A 9,522-nucleotide genomic window follows, 5' to 3' on the forward strand; every position below is an offset into this window, starting at 1 on the left:
TCCTCAGCCGCGCTGACGCGCCTCTTCAGCCACCTTCATCTTCGCGATCCCACCGCCCACCTTGACGAGCTGCTGGAGCCCGTGGACGCCGAGCGCTGTGCAGCTGCTACTGAAGCCATGAAGGGTCAGGTGGAAGCCTTGCTGGAGAGGTTCCGCGCCTTCGACCCCGCGCCCTCGATTGGCGGTGCTGCTGACCCTGCGACTCCGGCGGGTGGTGCAGGTGAGGGCAACGTCGTTGAAGAAGAAGCATCTCTTGCTGGCGATGGCGGCGGCGTCCGGGGATGACGAGATGACTTGCTGGTGGCTCCTTTCCTGTTTAGTTTCTGCAAAATGACCATGCCTCGTGGAGGCGTTTAAACTTGCGTTTCGTATTGGGGGAACAATATGTCTTGTAATATTTCCTTGAGATTTTGCGATTTCCTTCCCATTTGCATTACGTTCTACGTCAGCAGGGCCCGACCCCGCGCATACCTCAACCACCGTTGGGTCGTCCGGATCACCAGGACGAGTCCAAGGGGTGAGGGGCTACGTTGCTAGTTAGGCTCCTGAGTCGCGATGCTCAGGAGTCCCCCTTGACGCGCAAACAGCTTACGGGAAGGAGATGTGGGAGTAGGTCTAGTTTTCTACGTCGGCAGGGCCCGGACCCGCGCATACCTCAACCGCCGTTGGGTCATCCGGATCACCAGGATGAGACCAAGGAGTGAGGGGCTACGTAGCCAGTTAGGCTCCTGAGTCGCGATGCTCAGGAGTCCCCCTTGATGCTCAAACGACCTTCGTACCTTTTCCCTCGTAGAGGCTCGGCTCGGGAGGGGCACGCGACGACCAGGTCCGGGGGACCTGGCAGGGTGGCGTACGCTTGGGCGTGACCCGAGTGATGATGACATGTACCTAGGGTAGGGCAATAGACCTGATCTAAGTACCCTACCTAAGGACACCGCCCTACAGTCAAAGACATCCAAGGGACAGCAGATTCCGCCGACTGGAATCTCCGTAGGACTCGACCCACTCGACTGAGTGTTCACTCGGATACCCCAATTCCATTCGACCATACCAGAATCCACTCGGAGAACAGAAGGTCTAAGGTCACTCTGAATGACAACAGTCGGACGTTCACTCTGTAGTCTTAATGGTCATTTATGTAACTTTAATGCTGGCATTACCAGTAATGTTGCTATCTTTATGTACATTGAACCCTGTGTAACTGAGGGCCGTAGGGGTCTGGCGAACTCTATATAAGCCACCCCCCTCCTTAGGCACAAGGGTTCACACCCCCTGTAACAACACACACATAATCCAATCGACAAAGCTCCTGAGCACTGAGACGTAGGGCTGTTACTTCCACTGTGAAGGGCCTGAACTCGTAAGTCTTGTGTGTACAACCTCACCATAGCTAGGATCTTGCCTTCTCATACCTACCCCCCATTCTATTGTTAGTCTTAAAACCACGACAGTTGGTGCCCACCGTGGGGCAGGTGTCTTAGCGACTTTCTGGTGAGGTTGCAGTTTTTACGATTCCCATCATCATGGTTTCGGGCGGTGGATTGGCCGAGGGCTGCGAGATCCGTCTCGGCGCGCTTGTCTTCGTCGTCGATGACTCCGCCTGGCTCCAGGAGGCCCCCCTTGATGTCGAGACACTCCCCGTCCGCGGGGCGACACACTTCCACGCGTGCGTTCGCGACGTCCTTCTGCGGCAGCCGTCGACTCAGTATCGGTCAGCTCCTACAGTTTCTTCGCTCCCCGCTGTTCGCCGCCGTAAGCGATCTGGTCGCTCGCCACTTCAGCGGTGGGTAAAACACGCGGTGGCTCGCCAGTCCGCCACCCCCCAAGTCGCGGCAATTGAGTCTGACGAATCACTCCACGACCTGTTCGATCTGTCGACTAGCTCCGTCGAGACCTTATCCGAGTGCAACAGCAGCGATCCTGCGGCAGAAGTCTTGATGGTTGACACGTCGCGCAGCCCGCCTGGTTTCCGTCGCAACGGTGGCGGCAATGGCAGCGGCGATCCGTCACGCATTCATGAAGATTACCACCCAAAACCCTTTCTTCACAGCAGATGGAGGAGCTTCACCGCCGCAACATGGAGGCGCTCCACACGCCCATCGTTGGGGAGACATCTGAGGCTCGGGGCTTGGAGGAGGCACCCCTAGCCAATTTCGCTGAGCGCACTCCACTGGAGAACCTTCAGCATGCACTCGACGAGCATGCTCGACAGCGGATCCTGAGTCCAGTCGACGGCAGTGACAGCTTTTCCCACCTCAACCTCAAGTATACCGCACTCCAATTCGGAATCTGACAGCTGCGGCCCGTATAGCGGAGTCTATTCCGCCTTCCCAGTCGGAGGCTGGTAGGGGTTTGATGCAGATCAGGGCTTTACTCTGGGCAGCCGGAGAGCAGAACACAGCGGTGTCTCAGTCGTGGAATAGAATCCATAGCAGATATGTGATGGCTGATACAGTTCAGTCGGCCCACAACCCAAGATCGCGCCCCGCGGCGTGAGGGACGTGGACATCGGCAGGATCAGTACGTGGCTCAGAACCAAAAGGAGTATGATCACTGACACGGCCGTGATGACCGTCGTTGAGTGTCTTCACCCCCTCCGAGGAGTGGATCATATGTGCCCCGGCAATATGATGACAAACACCCGCACAGTGGCGAACGAAGAATACCAGTCGACCCAAGGGAGCCAGGCTTTGATGCGAGATTGATTCTAGTTCAAGGTTTGGTCGACAGAAACAGAGCACACAGAGAGGGACTTGACAGAGACCGCCCGACTGGCAGTAGAGTTCATGTCTCAGGCCCAGAGTGTTTCAGCAGAGCCATCAAGGTTGCAGAGATTCCTCCCAACTTCAGGTTGGCGACTGGAGTCAGCAAGTTCACCGGTGAGTCCAAGCCCGACACTTGGATTGAGGATTACCGAGTGGCTGTGCGGATTGGTGGTGGCAATGAAGAGGTGGCCATGAAGCATTTTCCTTTGATGTTAGAAGGTTCGGCCAGAGCGTGGCTGAATCAGTTGGCCCCTGGCAGTATATTCAGTTGGGAGGAACTTTCCTGAGTGTTTGTCAGAACTTTTGAGGGTACTTGCAAATGGCCAGCAGGATTGACAGAATTGCAACATTGTGTACAAAAGCTGAATGAGACTCTGAGAGATTACATTCAGAGGTGGACCACTTTGCATCACACAATGGAAAATGTATCTCAACATCAAGCAGTTTGTGCCTTTAAGGAAGGCGTTCAGTATCGAGAGCTAACCTGAAATTCGGTCGGACAAGAGACATGTCTCTGACTTGGATGATGGAAATAGCCACTTGGTATGCTAATGGAGAAGAAGAAGATCGACTCCACAGTGGAAAGAGCAAGCCAGCTGGTCAGGACACCGGTGGAGGCAATACCAATCGGAAGCAGAAGCGTAAAGCTGAACCTGCAGGACCTGGTGAAACCGCAGCCGTGATCCAAGGAAAGTTCAAAGGAAAACCTAAGGGTCCCTGGACCCCCAAGAAGGTGAAAGATCAAGCAGGGAATGACGTGTTGGATTTGCCATGCCATATTCACACCAAGAACGATGAAGAGGGAAATCTGATTTATCCCAAGCATACCACTCGATAGTGTCGAGTCCTTATCCAGCAATTCCGAGAGAAACAACCTAGTGAGAAAGAGAAGGAATCTCATAAGGATGAGGACAAAGAGGAGGATGACGGTTTCCCCAATGTCAATTCCACCCTGGTGATTTTTGCTGATATCGAGAGCAAAAGTCGACTGAAAGTGATAAACAGAGAAGTAAACATGGTTGCCCAGGCAACGATGACATATATGAAGTGGTCGCAGACTGCGATCACAGTCGACCAGTCTGATCATCCAGCGCGCGTTGCCACTCCAGGACGGCAAGCGTTGGTAGTCGACCCAATGGTTGGAGGCACTCGACTGACCAAAGTATTGATGGATGGCGGCAGTGGTCTGAATATTCTTTATGCTGAAACTCTGAAGGGGATGGGCATTCTGATGTCCAAGCTTAGTGAGAGCAACATGAGTTTTCACGGTGTTATCCCTAGAAAGAAAGCTGAATCACTCGGCCAGATAACTCTTGACGTGGTTTTCGGTGATTCGAGGAATTACGGTAAAGAAAAGTTGACATTCGAGGTGGTAGATTTTCAAAGAACTTATCACGCTATTCTAGGCAAGCCCGCATATGCTCGTTTTATGGCTCGACCGTGTTACTTCTATCTTAAGTTGAAGATGCCTGGTCCCAGAGGCATGATCACAGTTACAGGTAATCGATAGAAAGCAGAGGAGTGCCTTCAGAAGGGCTCAAAAATTGCTGATGATCATATGGCGGCAATTGAAATGCAAGAATATCAGAAGAATGCTGATCCGAGTGATTTGCCGCGGGCTAAGAAACCTGCCTCGGAGTCCGCATTTCAGTCATCCGGTGAAACAAAGTCGGCTCATATTCACCCGACCGATCCCAATACTGCTCCGACCCATATTTCAACGACGCTCGACAGCAAATAGGAAGAAGCGCTCATCCAGTTCCTCCATGAGAACTGGGACATCTTCGCATGGAAACCTTCTGACATGCCAGGTGTGCCAAGGGAGCTAGCTGAGCACCGTTTGCGAGTCGACCCAAAGGTAAAACCGGTCAAGGAACATCTCCGGCGGTCCGCCATCCAGAAGAGAAAGGCAATTGGCGAGGAAGTGGCTCGGCTTCCGGAAGCTGAGTTCGTCTGAGAGATTTACCACTCTGAGTGGCTCGCCATGTCGTCATGGTTCCTAAGAAAGATTATTCACTCGTAGGTGTATCGACTTCAAGCATATCAATCGGGCCTGCCCGAAGGATCACTTCCCTCTTCCTCGCATTGATCAGATAGTAGACTCGACTACAGGATGTGAGCGGTTGTCTTTCCTGGATGCATATTCTGGGTACCATCAGATCCGACTGTATGGACCCGATGAAATAAAAAAAAACTTTCATCACCCCGTTCGGGTGCTTTTGCTATGTCACCATGCCCTTTGGTCTCAAGAATGCTGGTGCCACATTCATGTGCATGATACCGAAGTGTCTGCTCACTCAAATCAGTCGGAATGTGGAAGCATACATGGATGACATCATGGTCAAGTCATGCAAAGGTTCCGACCTGCTGACTGACCTCGCTGAAACCTTAGACAATCTGAGGAGATATGATATCAAGCTCAACCCTCGAAGTGTACATTTGGAGTTCCAGGTGGAAAATTGCTTGGTTTCCTCGTTTCCGAATGTGGAATTGACGCAAACCCGGAGAAGGTTGGTGCAATCCTCCGAATGAAACTCCCCGTGCGTGTACACGACGTTCAGAAGCTTACTAGTTGTTTGGCTGCTTTGAGTCGATTCATCTCTCGTCTCGGTGAAAAGGCGTTGCCTCTTTACCGACTGATGAAGAAATCTGACAAGTTTGGGTGGACTCCTGAAGCAGACGCAGCTTTTGCCGAGCTCAAAACCCTGCTTTCCACCCAGCCGGTGCTCGCTGCTCCAATCAGCAAATAGCCTTTACTACTTTATATTGCAGCCACTGGACAAGTTGTCAGTACAGTACTCACCGTCGAGCGGGAAGAAGAAGGCAAGGCATACAAGGTTCAATGTCCAGTGTACTATATTTCTGAAGTTTTAACCCCATCCAAGCAAAGATACCCGCATTATCAGAAGCTTGTCTATGGGATTTACTTGACCACAAAGAAGGTTGCACATTACTTCTCGGATCATTCAATTACAGTCGTCAGCGATGCTCCATTGTCAGAAATATTGATTAACAGAGATGCAACTAGTCGAGTGGCTAAATAGGCGATTGAACTCCTTCCGCTGGATATCAAGTTTGAGGCAAAGAAAGCAATCAAATCACAGGCAATAGCAGATTTTCTTGTCGAGTGGATTGAACAACAACTGCCGACTCACATTCAGTCAGAACATTGTACTATGTTCTTCGACGGGTCCAAGATGTTGAATGGTTCAGGTGCTAGGGTAGTCCTGGTATCTCCACGAGGCGACAAGCTTAGTTATGTTCTCCAGATTCACTTTGAATCTTCCAACAATGAAGCTGAATATGAGGCACTTCTGTATGGGTTGTGTATGGCCATTTCACTCGGCGTCCGGCGCCTAATGGTTTACAGCGACTCAGATGTGGTAGTCAATCAAGTAATGAAGGAATGGGATGTTAGGAGTCCAGCTATGACTGGTTATTGCAATGCAGTGAGGAAATTAGAAAAGAAGTTTGAGGGGTTAGAGCTTCATCATATACCCTGACTGAAAAAACAAGCAACCGATGACTTGGGAAAGATAGGTTCCAAGAGGGAGCCCATTCCCAGCAATGTGTTTTTGGAGCATATTTACTCACCTTCAGTTCAAGAAGATCCTTTCACCGAAGAACCCAAACAGCCTAAGAGCTCCACTGATCTGACTGAAGTTGAAATCCCAGCCGTGGTCGACTTGGTCATGGAGGTTTTGGTCATCATTCCTGATTGGACAGTGCCATACATTGCATATATTCTTAGGAAAGAACTCCAAGAGGATGAAGAAGAGGCCCGTCAGATGGTCTGTCGATCCAAAGACTTTACTGTGATGGGTGGATAGCTTTACAGAGAGAGTGTCACTGGAGTCAGTCAGAAATGCATCACACCAGAAGAAGGCCAAATGATCCTCAATGATATCTACTCAGGGACCTATGGTCACCATGCGTCCTCTCGGACCATCGTGGCCAAAGCATACCGAGCCGGGTTTTACTGGCCACATGCTAACGAGATGGCGAAAGAGATAGTCGACAAGTGTGAGGGATGCCAGTTCTACTCCAACATGTATCACAAACCTGCTTCAGCTTTGAAAACCATTCCACTCATCTGGCCATTTGCAGTTTGGGGATTAGATATGATCGAACCATTGAGGACTGGCAGGAGTGGCTTCACGCATGTGCTCGTAGCAGTCGACAAGTTCACTAAATGGACTGAAGCTAAACCTATCAAAAACCCCGATTGAACTCATGTGAATCAAAGTATTGTTGTCAGTTTCATCAGAGAGTTAACATTCAGATATGGAGTTCCGCACAACATCATCATGGATAATGGGTCAAACTTCGATTCAGATGAGTTCAGAGCTTTCTGCACTTCCCAAGGCACTCAGGTCGATTATGCTTCAGTCGCCCACCCACAGTCGAATGGCAAGCGGAAAGAGCAAATGGTTGGATCCTCAAAGGGTTGAAGCCCCGATTGATGCGTGATCTCAAGCATGCAACAGGCGCTTGGGTTCATGAGCTACCATCAGTACTTTGGGGATTGAGAACAACTCCAAATCGGTCGACTGGCCGCACTCCGTTCTTCCTAGTCTATGGGGTTGAAGCTGTGCTTCCGAGTGACTTGCTTCACAATGCGCCCCGAGTGGAACTTTTCTCAGAAGCCGAAGCAGAACAAGCTCGACAAGATGTCGTTGACCTTCTGGAAGAAGAAAGAGAGATGGCCCTAATCCGGTCGACCATTTATCAGCAAGACCTTCGTCGATTCCATGCTAGAAACATGAGAGGTCGAGCATTTCAAGAGGGAGACCTGGTTCTCCGAGTGGATCAGCAACGGCCACACAAGCTTGCTCCTGGATGGGAAGGTCCCTTCATCATCACCAAGGTGCTCCACAATGGAGCGTATCACCTCTATAATGTGCAGCACAGTAAAGACGAGCCACGCGCTTGGAATGCAGTGTTGCTCCGTCGTTTTTATTCTTAAGCATTCAGACTACTGAGTTGTAATAAGAAATACCTTTTTAGTTTGTTTATCAAAGACACAGTTTTACAGTGTTCTAAATGATTGTTGTCGATTACACATGTGTTTGAAATCTCCCAGGGTGGCTTAGCTGCGAATCCATTTCGCCTAAGTTTGAAAAATCCTACCGAGTGAAGAGCAAGCCTCTCACTCGGGGGCTTAGCCGCGAATCCGTTTCGCCTAAGTTTGAAAAATCCTACCAAGTGAAGAGCAAGCCTCTCGCTCGGGGGCTTAGCTGCAGTCCAGTACTCGCCTAAGTTTGAAAAATCATACCGAGTGAAGAGCAATCCTCTCACTCGGGGGCTTAGCTGCAGGCCAGTACTCTCCTAAGTTTGAAAAATCCTACCGAGTGAACAGCAACCCTCTCACCCGGGGGCTTAGCTACAGTCCAGTACTCGCCTAAGTTTGAAAAATCCCACCGAGTGCAGAGCAAGCCTCTCACTCGGGGGCTTAGCCACAAATCCGTTTCACCTAAGTTTGAAAAATCCTACCGAGTGAAGAGCAAGCCTCTCACTCGGGGGCTTAGCTGCAGTCCAGTACTCGCCTAAGTTTGAAAAATCCTACCGAGCGCAGAGCAACCCTCTCACTCAGGGGCTTAGCTGCAGTCCAGTACTCGCCTAAGTTTGAAAAATCCCACCGAGTGAAGAGCAACCCTCTCACTCGGGGGCTTAGCCGCAGTCCAGTAATCGCCTAAGTTTGAAAAATTCCACCGAGTGAAGAGCAAGCCTCTCACTCAGGGACTTAGCTGCAGTCTAGTAGTCCCCTAAGTTTGAAAAATCCCACCGAGTGAAGAGCAACCCTCTCACTCGAGGGCTTAGCTGCAGTTCCATACTCGCCTAAGTTTGAAATACGCTCCGAGTGAAAAACGATTTTCTCGCTCGGAGACTTGGCCACACGCTCCATCCTACCGCAAGGACGATGAGGTGCAGGTCGACTGCGACCTTGTCCTCAGAGCTGCGCCACAAATACAATGTGCTCTCCATCCTGATCCGCAAGGACGACGAGGTGCAGGTCGACTGCTACCTTCTCCTCAGAGCTGCGCCATAAATACAATGTGCGCTGCATCCTTGTCCGCAAGGATGACGAGGTGCAGGTCGACCGCGACCTTCTCCTCGGAGCTGCATCACAAATACAAAGACTATTCTGAGTGAAGAAACAAGTTCCACTCAAAGGTAAACACAAGCATATTCAGAGAAAGACCAAGGTCAGATAAATCTCGCGAAGTTCAGGACCACGAATAAAAGTGCTCAGGCATCATACCCGAAGGAGTTTTACGGTTACAAAATCACTCGACATTCCGAGGCAAATTTAAGGCAAGGCATAAAGTTTGTTCACTCTGCAGGGGGAGGGCTGGCAGGCTCGACGAATTCGTCCAGGTCGATTCCATCAGCAATCCGAGTAGCAGTAGTAATGAAGGTTTCCATGAAAGATTGAAAGTCGAGCCTCTTGGTATTGGTAACCTTGATCGCTGCTAGCTTCTCTTCTCTAGCTTCTTTGCAATGGACATGGACCAGAGACAGAGCCACGTCAACACCACATCGAGCAGAAGACTTCTTCCATTGGCCAGGAATCTCATTAAGTCGAGTCATCAGAGACTCGAGATCATTCGGAAGTGTCGCCCTTGGCCAGAGTGTCGTCTCGATCTGCGACACCGCAGCCTTCAGTCGAGCAAGATAGTCGATGACGCTATCAAGACGGGATTCCAGTCGGAGCACATTCATGGCGGCTTCATCCTTGACAGGGGAGTTGATGGGG

The sequence above is a fragment of the Aegilops tauschii genome, chromosome 6 (assembly GCF_002575655.3).
Source record: "Aegilops tauschii subsp. strangulata cultivar AL8/78 chromosome 6, Aet v6.0, whole genome shotgun sequence".
Lineage (NCBI taxonomy): Eukaryota > Viridiplantae > Streptophyta > Magnoliopsida > Poales > Poaceae > Aegilops > Aegilops tauschii.